This window comes from Limanda limanda, chromosome 4, assembly GCF_963576545.1.
Source record: "Limanda limanda chromosome 4, fLimLim1.1, whole genome shotgun sequence".
Lineage (NCBI taxonomy): Eukaryota > Metazoa > Chordata > Actinopteri > Pleuronectiformes > Pleuronectidae > Limanda > Limanda limanda.
The window spans coordinates 23,328,552-23,347,014 of record NC_083639.1 but is presented as its reverse complement, the minus strand read 5'-3'; the positions used below and the strand labels follow the sequence as shown (position 1 = coordinate 23,347,014).

The 18,463-nt window shown below is 43.9% G+C and overlaps 26 non-coding genes across 26 annotated transcripts; all 26 read right to left on the bottom strand.

Annotated features, from left to right (window-relative positions):
- Positions 1–57: 57 nt before the first annotated feature.
- On the bottom strand, positions 58–130 carry trnav-cac (transfer RNA valine (anticodon CAC)). The gene has a single exon. It is a non-coding gene; the product is annotated as a tRNA-Val (tRNA).
- Positions 131–643: 513 nt separating this feature from the next.
- On the bottom strand, positions 644–716 carry trnav-aac (transfer RNA valine (anticodon AAC)). Its single transcript has one exon. It is a non-coding gene; the product is annotated as a tRNA-Val (tRNA).
- A 1,630-nt stretch (positions 717–2,346) lies between these two features.
- trnav-aac (transfer RNA valine (anticodon AAC)) lies at positions 2,347–2,419 on the bottom strand. Its single transcript has one exon. It is a non-coding gene; the product is annotated as a tRNA-Val (tRNA).
- A 475-nt stretch (positions 2,420–2,894) lies between these two features.
- trnad-guc (transfer RNA aspartic acid (anticodon GUC)) lies at positions 2,895–2,966 on the bottom strand. The gene has a single exon. It is a non-coding gene; the product is annotated as a tRNA-Asp (tRNA).
- Positions 2,967–4,049: 1,083 nt separating this feature from the next.
- Positions 4,050–4,122, bottom strand: trnav-aac (transfer RNA valine (anticodon AAC)). The gene has a single exon. It is a non-coding gene; the product is annotated as a tRNA-Val (tRNA).
- Positions 4,123–4,597: 475 nt separating this feature from the next.
- Positions 4,598–4,669, bottom strand: trnad-guc (transfer RNA aspartic acid (anticodon GUC)). The gene has a single exon. It is a non-coding gene; the product is annotated as a tRNA-Asp (tRNA).
- Positions 4,670–5,752: 1,083 nt separating this feature from the next.
- On the bottom strand, positions 5,753–5,825 carry trnav-aac (transfer RNA valine (anticodon AAC)). The gene has a single exon. It is a non-coding gene; the product is annotated as a tRNA-Val (tRNA).
- A 475-nt stretch (positions 5,826–6,300) lies between these two features.
- Positions 6,301–6,372, bottom strand: trnad-guc (transfer RNA aspartic acid (anticodon GUC)). Its single transcript has one exon. It is a non-coding gene; the product is annotated as a tRNA-Asp (tRNA).
- Positions 6,373–6,869: 497 nt separating this feature from the next.
- Positions 6,870–6,942, bottom strand: trnav-cac (transfer RNA valine (anticodon CAC)). Its single transcript has one exon. It is a non-coding gene; the product is annotated as a tRNA-Val (tRNA).
- A 513-nt stretch (positions 6,943–7,455) lies between these two features.
- On the bottom strand, positions 7,456–7,528 carry trnav-aac (transfer RNA valine (anticodon AAC)). Its single transcript has one exon. It is a non-coding gene; the product is annotated as a tRNA-Val (tRNA).
- A 475-nt stretch (positions 7,529–8,003) lies between these two features.
- trnad-guc (transfer RNA aspartic acid (anticodon GUC)) lies at positions 8,004–8,075 on the bottom strand. The gene has a single exon. It is a non-coding gene; the product is annotated as a tRNA-Asp (tRNA).
- A 497-nt stretch (positions 8,076–8,572) lies between these two features.
- Positions 8,573–8,645, bottom strand: trnav-cac (transfer RNA valine (anticodon CAC)). The gene has a single exon. It is a non-coding gene; the product is annotated as a tRNA-Val (tRNA).
- Positions 8,646–9,158: 513 nt separating this feature from the next.
- Positions 9,159–9,231, bottom strand: trnav-aac (transfer RNA valine (anticodon AAC)). The gene has a single exon. It is a non-coding gene; the product is annotated as a tRNA-Val (tRNA).
- Positions 9,232–9,706: 475 nt separating this feature from the next.
- trnad-guc (transfer RNA aspartic acid (anticodon GUC)) lies at positions 9,707–9,778 on the bottom strand. The gene has a single exon. It is a non-coding gene; the product is annotated as a tRNA-Asp (tRNA).
- Positions 9,779–10,275: 497 nt separating this feature from the next.
- Positions 10,276–10,348, bottom strand: trnav-cac (transfer RNA valine (anticodon CAC)). Its single transcript has one exon. It is a non-coding gene; the product is annotated as a tRNA-Val (tRNA).
- A 1,061-nt stretch (positions 10,349–11,409) lies between these two features.
- trnad-guc (transfer RNA aspartic acid (anticodon GUC)) lies at positions 11,410–11,481 on the bottom strand. The gene has a single exon. It is a non-coding gene; the product is annotated as a tRNA-Asp (tRNA).
- A 497-nt stretch (positions 11,482–11,978) lies between these two features.
- On the bottom strand, positions 11,979–12,051 carry trnav-cac (transfer RNA valine (anticodon CAC)). The gene has a single exon. It is a non-coding gene; the product is annotated as a tRNA-Val (tRNA).
- A 1,061-nt stretch (positions 12,052–13,112) lies between these two features.
- Positions 13,113–13,184, bottom strand: trnad-guc (transfer RNA aspartic acid (anticodon GUC)). The gene has a single exon. It is a non-coding gene; the product is annotated as a tRNA-Asp (tRNA).
- A 1,083-nt stretch (positions 13,185–14,267) lies between these two features.
- Positions 14,268–14,340, bottom strand: trnav-aac (transfer RNA valine (anticodon AAC)). The gene has a single exon. It is a non-coding gene; the product is annotated as a tRNA-Val (tRNA).
- Positions 14,341–14,815: 475 nt separating this feature from the next.
- On the bottom strand, positions 14,816–14,887 carry trnad-guc (transfer RNA aspartic acid (anticodon GUC)). The gene has a single exon. It is a non-coding gene; the product is annotated as a tRNA-Asp (tRNA).
- Positions 14,888–15,384: 497 nt separating this feature from the next.
- On the bottom strand, positions 15,385–15,457 carry trnav-cac (transfer RNA valine (anticodon CAC)). The gene has a single exon. It is a non-coding gene; the product is annotated as a tRNA-Val (tRNA).
- A 513-nt stretch (positions 15,458–15,970) lies between these two features.
- On the bottom strand, positions 15,971–16,043 carry trnav-aac (transfer RNA valine (anticodon AAC)). The gene has a single exon. It is a non-coding gene; the product is annotated as a tRNA-Val (tRNA).
- Positions 16,044–16,518: 475 nt separating this feature from the next.
- trnad-guc (transfer RNA aspartic acid (anticodon GUC)) lies at positions 16,519–16,590 on the bottom strand. Its single transcript has one exon. It is a non-coding gene; the product is annotated as a tRNA-Asp (tRNA).
- Positions 16,591–17,087: 497 nt separating this feature from the next.
- On the bottom strand, positions 17,088–17,160 carry trnav-cac (transfer RNA valine (anticodon CAC)). The gene has a single exon. It is a non-coding gene; the product is annotated as a tRNA-Val (tRNA).
- Positions 17,161–17,673: 513 nt separating this feature from the next.
- On the bottom strand, positions 17,674–17,746 carry trnav-aac (transfer RNA valine (anticodon AAC)). The gene has a single exon. It is a non-coding gene; the product is annotated as a tRNA-Val (tRNA).
- A 475-nt stretch (positions 17,747–18,221) lies between these two features.
- trnad-guc (transfer RNA aspartic acid (anticodon GUC)) lies at positions 18,222–18,293 on the bottom strand. The gene has a single exon. It is a non-coding gene; the product is annotated as a tRNA-Asp (tRNA).
- Between the last annotated feature and the right edge of the window lie 170 nt (positions 18,294–18,463).

The window sequence follows — 18,463 nt, the reverse complement described above, 5'->3', positions numbered from 1 at the left end:
ACGGAGACACAGAAGTTGGGTCCCAAGTAGTTTGACTAAAGCATCATCGCACAAAGATGTTTCTGCCCAGTTTCGAGCTGGGGACCTTTCGCGTGTGAAGCGAACGTGATAACCACTACACTACAGAAACTGACATGTCACCAAGCACCTCTGCTTGACCCACAAATACGTGTGGGTCCAATTTGTTTTTCTCGTTAGAGTAGCCACATCCGAATGTTAGGAATTTGTTACATTGAGCTCTTTGTGAAAACTGAAGTATAGCTTACTGTCCCAAATCTCTCACAAAGAGAAGAAACAAGCGACATAACATACCTCTGTCTTCTGTTCAACAAGCAGTTCAGAATCTCTAATGCTGCTTCCATTTGGGAGGTTCCTCTCTTTGCTGGTGTCTGCTTTCAAACCCCTGGGATGAGCCTTGCATGACCTTGGCTTGAGCTTGAGGGTGACAGACAAAGCAGTGACAGACTGAGAGATAACGGAAAGTTTGCCATTCCTAGAGTTTCTCAAATTCGACGCCGCATCTGCAAAATCACACTCAATGTGGATGACAGCAATGGTGAATGGAGATGCTATGAGTCACATACATTTTCTGCCAGAACATTCTGACCTCACTGTGTTGGAAAATAGTTGAGACATAGGAAGTTGTTTCTGCCCAGTTTCGAGCTGGGGACCTTTCGCGTGTTAAGCGAACGTGATAACCACTACACTACAGAAACAGACGTAGCATGATCCCCTTTGGCCTGACACTGGAAAATACACCATAACCACCGAGTCTCATAAGTATTTTTATGAGAAGAGCCAAATCGGATTCATAAGAATTTGGTACAAGGAGTCCTTTGAGATTTCAGAAGAGAGATTCAAAACTGGACTGAAGTCACCAATAGGGTAAAGGCTCAATGTACGCTGTGACCACGTGGCTTGTTCACTTTTGAGGTACACGCCTTACATGCAAGCAACCAGCAAATAACATCAGTTTAGACTCAATCTGATGGTGGCAATATGTGACCCATTCTCAAAGAGAGCAGGCAGGTTGTGTGTGGTTGTTGTGATCCAGGTACCACTGTTACTACATTAATGGTTGAAGGCAGTTGTTTCGGGGGATGGGATTAAAGCCTAACCTTGAGAGCTGCATACTGGAGCATTACTTCTGATTTGCCCTGTTGTGAAGATTGAGTAGAAAACAAAGATGGACTCCTCATCGGGGAATCGAACCCCGGTCTTCCGCGTGACAGGCGGAGATACTTGCCACTATACTAACGAGGACTGCTTCACTGCAAAACTCGGCCATTTCTAAAAAAAGGTGGCGCTGTTCTGACTTTTAATACATTGTACTCTTTCTGTTGGGGGGATGATGAGAAATCTTTTGCTGAACTGGCTTTCTACTCCAGTAAACTGGATTTTGAAAAGGACTGAGGACTTACATTGGCGACTTTGTGTACACTGAATTTGCAAAGATTTCATATATGCTCAGAGTATACTGCATTTGGGATGAATACTGAACCCAACTGGGCCTTAATAGTCATCTGGGAGGTTCTTCTCTTTGCTGGTGTCTCCTTTCAAAACCCCTGGAATAAGCCTTGCCATCCCAATTTTTTCTCAATGTTGCCACCACATCTTTAAAAACACTCTCACTGTGAAAAACATCAAGTGTTATTGTCTTCATGGATCCTTGGAACAACAGTCTCTGAAACCCAGTATATCAAACGGAGACACAGAAGTTGGGTCCCAAGTAGTTTGACTAAAGCATCATCGCACAAAGATGTTTCTGCCCAGTTTCGAGCTGGGGACATTTCGCGTGTGAAGCGAACGTGATAACCACTACACTACAGAAACTGACATGTCACCAAGCACCTCTGCTTGACCCACAAATACGTGTGGGTCCAATTTGTTTTTCTCGTTAGAGTAGCCACATCCGAATGTTAGGAATTTGTTACATTGAGCTCTTTGTGAAAACTGAAGTATAGCTTACTGTCCCAAATCTCTCACAAAGAGAAGAAACAAGCGACATAACATACCTCTGTCTTCTGTTCAACAAGCAGTTCAGAATCTCTAATGCTGCTTCCATTTGGGAGGTTCCTCTCTTTGGTGGTGTCTGCTTTCAAACCCCTGGGATGAGCCTTGCATGACCTTGGCTTGAGCTTGAGGGTGACAGACAAAGAAGTGACAGACTGAGAGATAACGGAAAGTTTGCCATTCCTAGAGTTTCTCAAATTCGACGCCGCATCTGCAAAATCACACTCAATGTGGATGACAGCAATGGCGAATGGAGATGCTATGAGTCACATACATTTTCTGCCAGAACATTCTGACCTCACTGTGTTGGAAAATAGTTGAGACATAGGAAGTTGTTTCTGCCCAGTTTCGAGCTGGGGACCTTTCGCGTGTTAAGCGAACGTGATAACCACTACACTACAGAAACAGACGTAGCATGATCCCCTTTGGCCTGACACTGGAAAATACACCATAACCACCGAGTCTCATAAGTATTTTTATGAGAAGAGCCAAATCGGATTCATAAGAATTTGGTACAAGGAGTCCTTTGAGATTTTAGAAGAGAGATTCAAAACTGGACTGAAGTCACCAATAGGGTAAAGGCTCAATGTACGCTGTGACCACGTGGCTTATTCACTTTTGAGGTACACGCCTTACATGCAAGCAACCAGCAAATTACATCAGTTTAGACTCAATCTGATGGTGGCAATATGTGACCCATTCTCAAAGAGAGCAGGCAGGTTGTGTGTGGTTGTTGTGATCCAGGTACCACTGTTACTACATTAATGGTTGAAGGCAGTTGTTTCGGGGGATGGGATTAAACCCTAACCTTGAGAGCTGCATACTGGAGCATTACTTCTGATTTGCCCTGTTGTGAAGATTGAGTAGAAAACAAAGATGGACTCCTCGTCGGGGAATCGAACCCCGGTCTTCCGCGTGACAGGCGGAGATACTTGCCACTATACTAACGAGGACTGCTTCACTGCAAAACTCGGCCATTTCTAAAAAAAGGTGGCGCTGTTCTGACTTTTAATACATTGTACTCTTTCTGTTGGGGGGATGATGAGAAATCTTTTGGTGAACTGGCTTTCTACTCCAGTAAACTGGATTTTGAAAAGGACTGAGGACTTACATTGGCGACTTTGTGTACACTGAATTTGCAAAGATTTCATATATGCTCAGAGTATACTGCATTTGGGATGAATACTGAACCCAACTTGGCCTTAATAGTCATCTGGGAGGTTCTTCTCTTTGCTGGTGTCTCCTTTCAAAACCCCTGGAATAAGCCTTGCCATCCCAATTTTTTCTCAATGTTGCCACCACATCTTTAAAAACACTCTCACTGTAAAAAACATCAAGTGTTATTGTCTTCATGGATCCTTGGAACAACAGTCTCTGAAACCCAGTATATCAAACGGAGACACAGAAGTTGGGTCCCAAGTAGTTTGACTAAAGCATCATCGCACAAAGATGTTTCTGCCCAGTTTCGAGCTGGGGAACTTTCGCGTGTGAAGCGAACGTGATAACCACTACACTACAGAAACTGACATGTCACCAAGCACCTCTGCTTGACCCACAAATACGTGTGGGTCCAATTTGTTTTTCTCGTTAGAGTAGCCACATCCGAATGTTAGGAATTTGTTACATTGAGCTCTTTGTGAAAACTGAAGTATAGCTTACTGTCCCAAATCTCTCACAAAGAGAAGAAACAAGCGCCATTACATACCTCTGTCTTCTGTTCAACAAGCAGTTCAGAATCTCTAATGCTGCTTCCATTTGGGAGGTTCCTCTCTTTGCTGGTGTCTGCTTTCAAACTCCTGGGATGAGCCTTGCATGACCTTGGCTTGAGCTTGAGGGTGACAGACAAAGAAGTGACAGACTGAGAGATAACGGAAAGTTTGCCATTCCTAGAGTTTCTCAAATTCGACGCCGCATCTGCAAAATCACACTCAATGTGGATGACAGCAATGGCGAATGGAGATGCTATGAGTCACATACATTTGATGCCAGAACATTCTGACCTCACTGTGTTGGAAAATAGTTGAGACATAGGAAGTTGTTTCTGCCCAGTTTCGAGCTGGGGACCTTTCGCGTGTTAAGCGAACGTGATAACCACTACACTACAGAAACAGACGTAGCATGATCCCCTTTGGCCTGACACTGGAAAATACACCATAACCACCGAGTCTCATAAGTATTTTTATGAGAAGAGCCAAATCGGATTCATAAGAATTTGGTACAAGGAGTCCTTTGAGATTTCAGAAGAGAGATTCAAAACTGGACTGAAGTCACCAATAGGGTAAAGGCTCAATGTACGCTGTGACCACGTGGCTTATTCACTTTTGAGGTACACGCCTTACATGCAAGCAACCAGCAAATAACATCAGTTTAGACTCAATCTGATGGTGGCAATATGTGACCCATTCTCAAAGAGAGCAGGCAGGTTGTGTGTGGTTGTTGTGATCCAGGTACCACTGTTACTACATTAATGGTTGAAGGCAGTTGTTTCGGGGGATGGGATTAAACCCTAACCTTGAGAGCTGCATACTGGAGCATTACTTCTGATTTGCCCTGTTGTGAAGATTGAGTAGAAAACAAAGATGGACTCCTCGTCGGGGAATCGAACCCCGGTCTTCCGCGTGACAGGCGGAGATACTTGCCACTATACTAACGAGGACTGCTTCACTGCAAAACTCGGCCATTTCTAAAAAAAGGTGGCGCTGTTCTGACTTTTAATACATTGTACTCTTTCTGTTGGGGGGATGATGAGAAATCTTTTGGTGAACTGGCTTTCTACTCCAGTAAACTGGATTTTGAAAAGGACTGAGGACTTACATTGGCGACTTTGTGTACACTGAATTTGCAAAGATTTCATATATGCTCAGAGTATACTGCATTTGGGATGAATACTGAACCCAACTGGGCCTTAATAGTCATCTGGGAGGTTCTTCTCTTTGCTGGTGTCTCCTTTCAAAACCCCTGGAATAAGCCTTGCTATCCCAATTTTTTCTCAATGTTGCCACCACATCTTTAAAAACACTCTCACTGTGAAAAACATCAAGTGTTATTGTCTTCATGGATCCTTGGAACAACAGTCTCTGAAACCCAGTATATCAAACGGAGACACAGAAGTTGGGTCCCAAGTAGTTTGACTAAAGCATCATCGCACAAAGATGTTTCTGCCCAGTTTCGAGCTGGGGACATTTCGCGTGTGAAGCGAACGTGATAACCACTACACTACAGAAACTGACATGTCACCAAGCACCTCTGCTTGACCCACAAATACGTGTGGGTCCAATTTGTTTTTCTCGTTAGAGTAGCCACATCCGAATGTTAGGAATTTGTTACATTGAGCTCTTTGTGAAAACTGAAGTATAGCTTACTGTCCCAAATCTCTCACAAAGAGAAGAAACAAGCGACATAACATACCTCTGTCTTCTGTTCAACAAGCAGTTCAGAATCTCTAATGCTGCTTCCATTTGGGAGGTTCCTCTCTTTGCTGGTGTCTGCTTTCAAACCCCTGGGATGAGCCTTGCATGACCTTGGCTTGAGCTTGAGGGTGACAGACAAAGCAGTGACAGACTGAGAGATAACGGAAAGTTTGCCATTCCTAGAGTTTCTCAAATTCGACGCCGCATCTGCAAAATCACACTCAATGTGGATGACAGCAATGGCGAATGGAGATGCTATGAGTCACATACATTTTCTGCCAGAACATTCTGACCTCACTGTGTTGGAAAATAGTTGAGACATAGGAAGTTGTTTCTGCCCAGTTTCGAGCTGGGGACCTTTCGCGTGTTAAGCGAACGTGATAACCACTACACTACAGAAACAGACGTAGCATGATCCCCTTTGGCCTGACACTGGAAAATACACCATAACCACCGAGTCTCATAAGTATTTTTATGAGAAGAGCCAAATCGGATTCATAAGAATTTGGTACAAGGAGTCCTTTGAGATTTCAGAAGAGAGATTCAAAACTGGACTGAAGTCACCAATAGGGTAAAGGCTCAATGTACGCTGTGACCACGTGGCTTATTCACTTTTGAGGTACACGCCTTACATGCAAGCAACCAGCAAATAACATCAGTTTAGACTCAATCTGATGGTGGCAATATGTGACCCATTCTCAAAGAGAGCAGGCAGGTTGTGTGTGGTTGTTGTGATCCAGGTACCACTGTTACTACATTAATGGTTGAAGGCAGTTGTTTCGGGGGATGGGATTAAAGCCTAACCTTGAGAGCTGCATACTGGAGCATTACTTCTGATTTGCCCTGTTGTGAAGATTGAGTAGAAAACAAAGATGGACTCCTCGTCGGGGAATCGAACCCCGGTCTTCCGCGTGACAGGCGGAGATACTTGCCACTATACTAACGAGGACTGCTTCACTGCAAAACTCGGCCATTTCTAAAAAAAGGTGGCGCTGTTCTGACTTTTAATACATTGTACTCTTTCTGTTGGGGGGATGATGAGAAATCTTTTGGTGAACTGGCTTTCTACTCCAGTAAACTGGATTTTGAAAAGGACTGAGGACTTACATTGGCGACTTTGTGTACACTGAATTTGCAAAGATTTCATATATGCTCAGAGTATACTGCATTTGGGATGAATTCTGAACCCAACTGGGCCTTAATAGTCATCTGGGAGGTTCTTCTCTTTGCTGGTGTCTCCTTTCAAAACCCCTGGAATAAGCCTTGCCATCCCAATTTTTTCTCAATGTTGCCACCACATCTTTAAAAACACTCTCACTGTGAAAAACATCAAGTGTTATTGTCTTCATGGATCCTTGGAACAACAGTCTCTGAAACCCAGTATATCAAACGGAGACACAGAAGTTGGGTCCCAAGTAGTTTGACTAAAGCATCATCGCACAAAGATGTTTCTGCCCAGTTTCGAGCTGGGGACCTTTCGCGTGTGAAGCGAACGTGATAACCACTACACTACAGAAACTGACATGTCACCAAGCACCTCTGCTTGACCCACAAATACGTGTGGGTCCAATTTGTTTTTCTCGTTAGAGTAGCCACATCCGAATGTTAGGAATTTGTTACATTGAGCTCTTTGTGAAAACTGAAGTATAGCTTACTGTCCCAAATCTCTCACAAAGAGAAGAAACAAGCGACATAACATACCTCTGTCTTCTGTTCAACAAGCAGTTCAGAATCTCTAATGCTGCTTCCATTTGGGAGGTTCCTCTCTTTGGTGGTGTCTGCTTTCAAACCCCTGGGATGAGCCTTGCATGACCTTGGCTTGAGCTTGAGGGTGACAGACAAAGAAGTGACAGACTGAGAGATAACGGAAAGTTTGCCATTCCTAGAGTTTCTCAAATTCGACGCCGCATCTGCAAAATCACACTCAATGTGGATGACAGCAATGGCGAATGGAGATGCTATGAGTCACATACATTTTCTGCCAGAACATTCTGACCTCACTGTGTTGGAAAATAGTTGAGACATAGGAAGTTGTTTCTGCCCAGTTTCGAGCTGGGGACCTTTCGCGTGTTAAGCGAACGTGATAACCACTACACTACAGAAACAGACGTAGCATGATCCCCTTTGGCCTGACACTGGAAAATACACCATAACCACCGAGTCTCATAAGTATTTTTATGAGAAGAGCCAAATCGGATTCATAAGAATTTGGTACAAGGAGTCCTTTGAGATTTTAGAAGAGAGATTCAAAACTGGACTGAAGTCACCAATAGGGTAAAGGCTCAATGTACGCTGTGACCACGTGGCTTATTCACTTTTGAGGTACACGCCTTACATGCAAGCAACCAGCAAATAACATCAGTTTAGACTCAATCTGATGGTGGCAATATGTGACCCATTCTCAAAGAGAGCAGGCAGGTTGTGTGTGGTTGTTGTGATCCAGGTACCACTGTTACTACATTAATGGTTGAAGGCAGTTGTTTCGGTGGATGGGATTAAACCCTAACCTTGAGAGCTGCATACTGGAGCATTACTTCTGATTTGCCCTGTTGTGAAGATTGAGTAGAAAACAAAGATGGACTCCTCGTCGGGGAATCGAACCCCGGTCTTCCGCGTGACAGGCGGAGATACTTGCCACTATACTAACGAGGACTGCTTCACTGCAAAACTCGGCCATTTCTAAAAAAAGGTGGCGCTGTTCTGACTTTTAATACATTGTACTCTTTCTGTTGGGGGGATGATGAGAAATCTTTTGGTGAACTGGCTTTCTACTCCAGTAAACTGGATTTTGAAAAGGACTGAGGACTTACATTGGCGACTTTGTGTACACTGAATTTGCAAAGATTTCATATATGCTCAGAGTATACTGCATTTGGGATGAATACTGAACCCAACTGGGCCTTAATAGTCATCTGGGAGGTTCTTCTCTTTGCTGGTGTCTCCTTTCAAAACCCCTGGAATAAGCCTTGCCATCCCAATTTTTTCTCAATGTTGCCACCACATCTTTAAAAACACTCTCACTGTGAAAAACATCAAGTGTTATTGTCTTCATGGATCCTTGGAACAACAGTCTCTGAAACCCAGTATATCAAACGGAGACACAGAAGTTGGGTCCCAAGTAGTTTGACTAAAGCATCATCGCACAAAGATGTTTCTGCCCAGTTTCGAGCTGGGGACCTTTCGCGTGTGAAGCGAACGTGATAACCACTACACTACAGAAACTGACATGTCACCAAGCACCTCTGCTTGACCCACAAATACGTGTGGGTCCAATTTGTTTTTCTCGTTAGAGTAGCCACATCCGAATGTTAGGAATTTGTTACATTGAGCTCTTTGTGAAAACTGAAGTATAGCTTACTGTCCCAAATCTCTCACAAAGAGAAGAAACAAGCGACATAACATACCTCTGTCTTCTGTTCAACAAGCAGTTCAGAATCTCTAATGCTGCTTCCATTTGGGAGGTTCCTCTCTTTGCTGGTGTCTGCTTTCAAACCCCTGGGATGAGCCTTGCATGACCTTGGCTTGAGCTTGAGGGTGACAGACAAAGAAGTGACAGACTGAAGGATAACGGAAAGTTTGCCATTCCTAGAGTTTCTCAAATTCGACGCCGCATCTGCAAAATCACACTCAATGTGGATGACAGCAATGGCGAATGGAGATGCTATGAGTCACATACATTTGCTGCCAGAACATTCTGACCTCACTGTGTTGGAAAATAGTTGAGACATAGGAAGTTGTTTCTGCCCAGTTTCGAGCTGGGGACCTTTCGCGTGTTAAGCGAACGTGATAACCACTACACTACAGAAACAGACGTAGCATGATCCCCTTTGGCCTGACACTGGAAAATACACCATAACCACCGAGTCTCATAAGTATTTTTATGAGAAGAGCCAAATCGGATTCATAAGAATTTGGTACAAGGAGTCCTTTGAGATTTCAGAAGAGAGATTCAAAACTGGACTGAAGTCACCAATAGGGTAAAGGCTCAATGTACGCTGTGACCACGTGGCTTATTCACTTTTGAGGTACACGCCTTACATGCAAGCAACCAGCAAATAACATCAGTTTAGACTCAATCTGATGGTGGCAATATGTGACCCATTCTCAAAGAGAGCAGGCAGGTTGTGTGTGGTTGTTGTGATCCAGGTACCACTGTTACTACATTAATGGTTGAAGGCAGTTGTTTCGGGGGATGGGATTAAACCCTAACCTTGAGAGCTGCATACTGGAGCATTACTTCTGATTTGCCCTGTTGTGAAGATTGAGTAGAAAACAAAGATGGACTCCTCGTCGGGGAATCGAACCCCGGTCTTCCGCGTGACAGGCGGAGATACTTGCCACTATACTAACGAGGACTGCTTCACTGCAAAACTCGGCCATTTCTAAAAAAAGGTGGCGCTGTTCTGACTTTTAATACATTGTACTCTTTCTGTTGGGGGGATGATGAGAAATCTTTTGGTGAACTTGCTTTCTACTCCAGTAAACTGGATTTTGAAAAGGACTGAGGACTTACATTGGCGACTTTGTGTACACTGAATTTGCAAAGATTTCATATATGCTCAGAGTATACTGCATTTGGGATGAATACTGAACCCAACTGGGCCTTAATAGTCATCTGGGAGGTTCTTCTCTTTGCTGGTGTCTCCTTTCAAAACCCCTGGAATAAGCCTTGCCATCCCAATTTTTTCTCAATGTTGCCACCACATCTTTAAAAACACTCTCACTGTGAAAAACATCAAGTGTTATTGTCTTCATGGATCCTTGGAACAACAGTCTCTGAAACCCAGTATATCAAACGGAGACACAGAAGTTGGGTCCCAAGTAGTTTGACTAAAGCATCATCGCACAAAGATGTTTCTGCCCAGTTTCGAGCTGGGGACCTTTCGCGTGTGAAGCGAACGTGATAACCACTACACTACAGAAACTGACATGTCACCAAGCACCTCTGCTTGACCCACAAATACGTGTGGGTCCAATTTGTTTTTCTCGTTAGAGTAGCCACATCCGAATGTTAGGAATTTGTTACATTGAGCTCTTTGTGAAAACTGAAGTATAGCTTACTGTCCCAAATCTCTCACAAAGAGAAGAAACAAGCGACATAACATACCTCTGTCTTCTGTTCAACAAGCAGTTCAGAATCTCTAATGCTGCTTCCATTTGGGAGGTTCCTCTCTTTGCTGGTGTCTGCTTTCAAACCCCTGGGATGAGCCTTGCATGACCTTGGCTTGAGCTTGAGGGTGACAGACAAAGAAGTGACAGACTGAAGGATAACGGAAAGTTTGCCATTCCTAGAGTTTCTCAAATTCGACGCCGCATCTGCAAAATCACACTCAATGTGGATGACAGCAATGGCGAATGGAGATGCTATGAGTCACATACATTTGCTGCCAGAACATTCTGACCTCACTGTGTTGGAAAATAGTTGAGACATAGGAAGTTGTTTCTGCCCAGTTTCGAGCTGGGGACCTTTTGCGTGTTAAGCGAACGTGATAACCACTACACTACAGAAACAGACGTAGCATGATCCCCTTTGGCCTGACACTGGAAAATACACCATAACCACCGAGTCTCATAAGTATTTTTATGAGAAGAGCCAAATCGGATTCATAAGAATTTGGTACAAGGAGTCCTTTGAGATTTCAGAAGAGAGATTCAAAACTGGACTGAAGTCACCAATAGGGTAAAGGCTCAATGTACGCTGTGACCACGTGGCTTATTCACTTTTGAGGTACACGCCTTACATGCAAGCAACCAGCAAATAACATCAGTTTAGACTCAATCTGATGGTGGCAATATGTGACCCATTCTCAAAGAGAGCAGGCAGGTTGTGTGTGGTTGTTGTGATCCAGGTACCACTGTTACTACATTAATGGTTGAAGGCAGTTGTTTCGGGGGATGGGATTAAACCCTAACCTTGAGAGCTGCATACTGGAGCATTACTTCTGATTTGCCCTGTTGTGAAGATTGAGTAGAAAACAAAGATGGACTCCTCGTCGGGGAATCGAACCCCGGTCTTCCGCGTGACAGGCGGAGATACTTGCCACTATACTAACGAGGACTGCTTCACTGCAAAACTCGGCCATTTCTAAAAAAAGGTGGCGCTGTTCTGACTTTTAATACATTGTACTCTTTCTGTTGGGGGGATGATGAGAAATCTTTTGGTGAACTGGCTTTCTACTCCAGTAAACTGGATTTTGAAAAGGACTGAGGACTTACATTGGCGACTTTGTGTACACTGAATTTGCAAAGATTTCATATATGCTCAGAGTATACTGCATTTGGGATGAATACTGAACCCAACTGGGCCTTAATAGTCATCTGGGAGGTTATTCTCTTTGCTGGTGTCTCCTTTCAAAACCCCTGGAATAAGCCTTGCCATCCCAATTTTTTCTCAATGTTGCCACCACATCTTTAAAAACACTCTCACTGTGAAAAACATCAAGTGTTATTGTCTTCATGGATCCTTGGAACAACAGTCTCTGAAACCCAGTATATCAAACGGAGACACAGAAGTTGGGTCCCAAGTAGTTTGACTAAAGCATCATCGCACAAAGATGTTTCTGCCCAGTTTCGAGCTGGGGACCTTTCGCGTGTGAAGCGAACGTGATAACCACTACACTACAGAAACTGACATGTCACCAAGCACCTCTGCTTGACCCACAAATACGTGTGGGTCCAATTTGTTTTTCTCGTTAGAGTAGCCACATCCGAATGTTAGGAATTTGTTACATTGAGCTCTTTGTGAAAACTGAAGTATAGCTTACTGTCCCAAATCTCTCACAAAGAGAAGAAACAAGCGACATAACATACCTCTGTCTTCTGTTCAACAAGCAGTTCAGAATCTCTAATGCTGCTTCCATTTGGGAGGTTCCTCTCTTTGCTGGTGTCTGCTTTCAAACCCCTGGGATGAGCCTTGCATGACCTTGGCTTGAGCTTGAGGGTGACAGACAAAGAAGTGACAGACTGAGAGATAACGGAAAGTTTGCCATTCCTAGAGTTTCTCAAATTCGACGCCGCATCTGCAAAATCACACTCAATGTGGATGACAGCAATGGCGAATGGAGATGCTATGAGTCACATACATTTGCTGCCAGAACATTCTGACCTCACTGTGTTGGAAAATAGTTGAGACATAGGAAGTTGTTTCTGCCCAGTTTCGAGCTGGGGACCTTTCGCGTGTTAAGCAAACGTGATAACCACTACACTACAGAAACAGACGTAGCATGATCCCCTTTGGCCTGACACTGGAAAATACACCATAACCACCGAGTCTCATAAGTATTTTTATGAGAAGAGCCAAATCGGATTCATAAGAATTTGGTACAAGGAGTCCTTTGAGATTTCAGAAGAGAGATTCAAAACTGGACTGAAGTCACCAATAGGGTAAAGGCTCAATGTACGCTGTGACCACGTGGCTTATTCACTTTTGAGGTACACGCCTTACATGCAAGCAACCAGCAAATAACATCAGTTTAGACTCAATCTGATGGTGGCAATATGTGACCCATTCTCAAAGAGAGCAGGCAGGTTGTGTGTGGTTGTTGTGATCCAGGTACCACTGTTACTACATTAATGGTTGAAGGCAGTTGTTTCGGGGGATGGGATTAAACCCTAACCTTGAGAGCTGCATACTGGAGCATTACTTCTGATTTGCCCTGTTGTGAAGATTGAGTAGAAAACAAAGATGGACTCCTCGTCGGGGAATCGAACCCCGGTCTTCCGCGTGACAGGCGGAGATACTTGCCACTATACTAACGAGGACTGCTTCACTGCAAAACTCGGCCATTTCTAAAAAAAGGTGGCGCTGTTCTGACTTTTAATACATTGTACTCTTTCTGTTGGGGGGATGATGAGAAATCTTTTGGTGAACTGGCTTTCTACTCCAGTAAACTGGATTTTGAAAAGGACTGAGGACTTACATTGGCGACTTTGTGTACACTGAATTTGCAAAGATTTCATATATGCTCAGAGTATACTGCATTTGGGATGAATACTGAACCCAACGGGGCCTTAATAGTCATCTGGGAGGTTATTCTCTTTGCTGGTGTCTCCTTTCAAAACCCCTGGAATAAGCCTTGCCATCCCAATTTTTTCTCAATGTTGCCACCACATCTTTAAAAACACTCTCACTGTGAAAAACATCAAGTGTTATTGTCTTCATGGATCCTTGGAACAACAGTCTCTGAAACCCAGTATATCAAACGGAGACACAGAAGTTGGGTCCCAAGTAGTTTGACTAAAGCATCATCGCACAAAGATGTTTCTGCCCAGTTTCGAGCTGGGGACCTTTCGCGTGTGAAGCGAACGTGATAACCACTACACTACAGGAACTGACATGTCACCAAGCACCTCTGCTTGACCCACAAATACGTGTGGGTCCAATTTGTTTTTCTCGTTAGAGTAGCCACATCCGAATGTTAGGAATTTGTTACATTGAGCTCTTTGTGAAAACTGAAGTATAGCTTACTGTCCCAAATCTCTCACAAAGAGAAGAAACAAGCGACATAACATACCTCTGTCTTCTGTTCAACAAGCAGTTCAGAATCTCTAATGCTGCTTCCATTTGGGAGGTTCCTCTCTTTGGTGGTGTCTGCTTTCAAACCCCTGGGATGAGCCTTGCATGACCTTGGCTTGAGCTTGAGGGTGACAGACAAAGCAGTGACAGACTGAGAGATAACGGAAAGTTTGCCATTCCTAGAGTTTCTCAAATTCGACGCCGCATCTGCAAAATCACACTCAATGTGGATGACAGCAATGGCGAATGGAGATGCTATGAGTCACATACATTTGCTGCCAGAACATTCTGACCTCACTGTGTTGGAAAATAGTTGAGACATAGGAAGTTGTTTCTGCCCAGTTTCGAGCTGGGGACCTTTCGCGTGTTAAGCGAACGTGATAACCACTACACTACAGAAACAGACGTAGCATGATCCCCTTTGGCCTGACACTGGAAAATACACCATAACCACCGAGTCTCATAAGTATTTTTATGAGAAGAGCCAAATCGGATTCATAAGAATTTGGTACAAGGAGTCCTTTGAGATTTCAGAAGAGAGATTCAAAACTGGACTGAAGTCACCAATAGGGTAAAGGCTCAATGTACGCTGTGACCACGTGGCTTATTCACTTTTGAGGTACACGCCTTACATGCAAGCAACCAGCAAATAACATCAGTTTAGACTCAATCTGATGGTGGCAATATGTGACCCATTCTCAAAGAGAGCAGGCAGGTTGTGTGTGGTTGTTGTGATCCAGGTACCACTGTTACTACATTAATGGTTGAAGGCAGTTGTTTCGGGGGATGGGATTAAACCCTAACCTTGAGAGCTGCATACTGGAGCATTACTTCTGATTTGCCCTGTTGTGAAGATTGAGTAGAAAACAAAGATGGACTCCTCGTCGGGGAATCGAACCCCGGTCTTCCGCGTGACAGGCGGAGATACTTGCCACTATACTAACGAGGACTGCTTCACTGCAAAACTCGGCCATTTCTAAAAAAAGGTGGCGCTGTTCTGACTTTTAATACATTGTACTCTTTCTGTTGGGGGGATGATGAGAAATCTTTTGGTGAACTGGCTTTCTACCCCAGTAAACTGGATTTTGAAAAGGACTGAGGACTTACATTGGCGACTTTGTGTACACTGAATTTGCAAAGATTTCATATATGCTCAGAGTATACTGCATTTGGGATGAATACTGAACCCAACTGGGCCTTAATAGTCATCTGGGAGGTTATTCTCTTTGCTGGTGTCTCCTTTCAAAACCCCTGGAATAAGCCTTGCCATCCCAATTTTTTCTCAATGTTGCCACCACATCTTTAAAAACACTCTCACTGTGAAAAACATCAAGTGTTATTGTCTTCATGGATCCTTGGAACAACAGTCTCTGAAACCCAGTATATCAAACGGAGACACAGAAGTTGGGTCCCAAGTAGTTTGACTAAAGCATCATCGCACAAAGATGTTTCTGCCCAGTTTCGAGCTGGGGACCTTTCGCGTGTGAAGCGAACGTGATAACCACTACACTACAGAAACTGACATGTCACCAAGCACCTCTGCTTGACCCACAAATACGTGTGGGTCCAATTTGTTTTTCTCGTTAGAGTAGCCACATCCGAATGTTAGGAATTTGTTACATTGAGCTCTTTGTGAAAACTGAAGTATAGCTTACTGTCCCAAATCTCTCACAAAGAGAAGAAACAAGCGACATAACATACCTCTGTCTTCTGTTCAACAAGCAGTTCAGAATCTCTAATGCTGCTTCCATTTGGGAGGTTCCTCTCTTTGGTGGTGTCTGCTTTCAAACCCCTGGGATGAGCCTTGCATGACCTTGGCTTGAGCTTGAGGGTGACAGACAAAGCAGTGACAGACTGAGAGATAACGGAAAGTTTGCCATTCCTAGAGTTTCTCAAATTCGACGCCGCATCTGCAAAATCACACTCAATGTGGATGACAGCAATGGCGAATGGAGATGCTATGAGTCACATACATTTGCTGCCAGAACATTCTGACCTCACTGTGTTGGAAAATAGTTGAGACATAGGAAGTTGTTTCTGCCCAGTTTCGAGCTGGGGACCTTTCGCGTGTTAAGCGAACGTGATAACCACTACACTACAGAAACAGACGTAGCATGATCCCCTTTGGCCTGACACTGGAAAATACACCATAACCACCGAGTCTCATAAGTATTTTTATGAGAAGAGCCAAATCGGATTCATAAGAATTTGGTACAAGGAGTCCTTTGAGATTTCAGAAGAGAGATTCAAAACTGGACTGAAGTCACCAATAGGGTAAAGGCTCAATGTACGCTGTGACCACGTGGCTTATTCACTTTTGAGGTACACGCCTTACATGCAAGCAACCAGCAAATAACATCAGTTTAGACTCAATCTGATGGTGGCAATATGTGACCCATTCTCAAAGAGAGCAGGCAGGTTGTGTGTGGTTGTTGTGATCCAGGTACCACTGTTACTACATTAATGGTTGAAGGCAGTTGTTTCGGGGGATGGGATTAAACCCTAACCTTGAGAGCTGCATACTGGAGCATTACTTCTGATTTGCCCTGTTGTGAAGATTGAGTAGAAAACAAAGATGGACTCCTCGTCGGGGAATCGAACCCCGGTCTTCCGCGTGACAGGCGGAGATACTTGCCACTATACTAACGAGGACTGCTTCACTGTAAAACTCGGCCATTTCTAAAAAAAGGTGGCGCTGTTCTGACTTTTAATACATTGTACTCTTTCTGTTGGGGGGATGATGAGAAATCTTTTGGTGAACTGGCTTTCTACTCCAGTAAACTGGATTTTGAAAAGGACTGAGGACTTACATTGGCGACTTTGTGTACACTGAATTTGCAAAGATTTCATATATGCTCAGAGTATACTGCATTTGGGATGAATACTGAACCCAACTGGGCCTTAATAGTCATCTGGGAGGTTATTCTCTTTGCTGGTGTCTCCTTTCAAAACCCCTGGAATAAGCCTTGCCATCCCAATTTTTTCTCAATGTTGCCACCACATCTTTAAAAACACTCTCACTGTGAAAAACATCAAGTGTTATTGTCTTCATGGATCCTTGGAACAACAGTCTCTGAAACCCAGTATATCAAACGGAGACACAGAAGTTGGGTCCCAAGTAGTTTGACTAAAGCATCATCGCACAAAGATGTTTCTGCCCAGTTTCGAGCTGGGGACCTTTCGCGTGTGAAGCGAACGTGATAACCACTACACTACAGAAACTGACATGTCACCAAGCACCTCTGCTTGACCCACAAATACGTGTGGGTCCAATTTGTTTTTCTCGTTAGAGTAGCCACATCCGAATGTTAGGAATTTGTTACATTGAGCTCTTTGTGAAAACTGAAGTATAGCTTACTGTCCCAAATCTCTCACAAAGAGAAGAAACAAGCGACATAACATACCTCTGTCTTCTGTTCAACAAGCAGTTCAGAATCTCTAATGCTGCTTCCATTTGGGAGGTTCCTCTCTTTGGTGGTGTCTGCTTTCAAACCCCTGGGATGAGCCTTGCATGACCTTGGCTTGAGCTTGAGGGTGACAGACAAAGCAGTGACAGACTGAGAGATAACGGAAAGTTTGCCATTCCTAGAGTTTCTCAAATTCGACGCCGCATCTGCAAAATCACACTCAATGTGGATGACAGCAATGGCGAATGGAGATGCTATGAGTCACATACATTTTCTGCCAGAACATTCTGACCTCACTGTGTTGGAAAATAGTTGAGACATAGGAAGTTGTTTCTGCCCAGTTTCGAGCTGGGGACCTTTCGCGTGTTAAGCGAACGTGATAACCACTACACTACAGAAACAGACGTAGCATGATCCCCTTTGGCCTGACACTGGAAAATACACCATAACCACCGAGTCTCATAAGTATTTTTATGAGAAGAGCCAAATCGGATTCATAAGAATTTGGTACAAGGAGTCCTTTGAGATTTCAGAAGAGAGATTCAAAACTGGACTGAAGTCACCAATAGGGTAAAGGCTCAATGTACGCTGTGACCACGTGGCTTATTCACTTTTGAGGTACACGCCTTACATGCAAGCAACCAGCAAATAACATCAGTTTAGACTCAATCTGATGGTGTTAATATGTGACCCATTCTCAAAGAGAGCAGGCAGGTTGTGTGTGGTTGTTGTGATCCAGGTACCACTGTTACTACATTAATGGTTGAAGGCAGTTGTTTCGGGGGATGGGATTAAAGCCTAACCTTGAGAGCTGCATACTTGAGCATTACTTCTGATTTGCCCTGTTGTGAAGATTGAGTAGAAAACAAAGATGGACTCCTCGTCGGGGAATCGAACCCCGGTCTTCCGCGTGACAGGCGGAGATACTTGCCACTATACTAACGAGGACTGCTTCACTGCAAAACTCGGCCATTTCTAAAAAAAGGTGGCGCTGTTCTGACTTTTAATACATTGTACTCTTTCTGTTGTGGGGATGATGAGAAATCTTTTGGTGAACTGGCTTTCTACTCCAGTAGACGGGATTTTGAAAAGGACTGAGGACTTACATTGGCGACTTT